This window comes from Plasmopara halstedii (genome assembly GCF_900000015.1).
Source record: "Plasmopara halstedii genome assembly, contig: Scaffold_110, whole genome shotgun sequence".
Taxonomy (NCBI): Eukaryota; Oomycota; class Peronosporomycetes; order Peronosporales; family Peronosporaceae; genus Plasmopara; species Plasmopara halstedii.
The window spans coordinates 1,366,463-1,366,681 of NW_020187031.1; positions in this window are offsets into that span (position 1 = coordinate 1,366,463).

The following is a 219-nucleotide window of genomic DNA, read 5'->3' on the forward strand; positions in this document are numbered from 1 at the left end:
CAGGCCAAACAAACCGTTCACTGCCTTGATGCATTCGATCGGGTCTTCTATATTCACAACGGTCGACATTCTGTATTGGCTCACAATAAGCTGTACGCTTTGCAAGTAAAGCGATTTACATCAAATGAAATGATGCTCATTAGCAATAGATCTTGAGTCTGTTATAGTGACCTTGCAGCTATCAAAAGTGCCGTGATAGATGGTGTTGATATGCAGCAA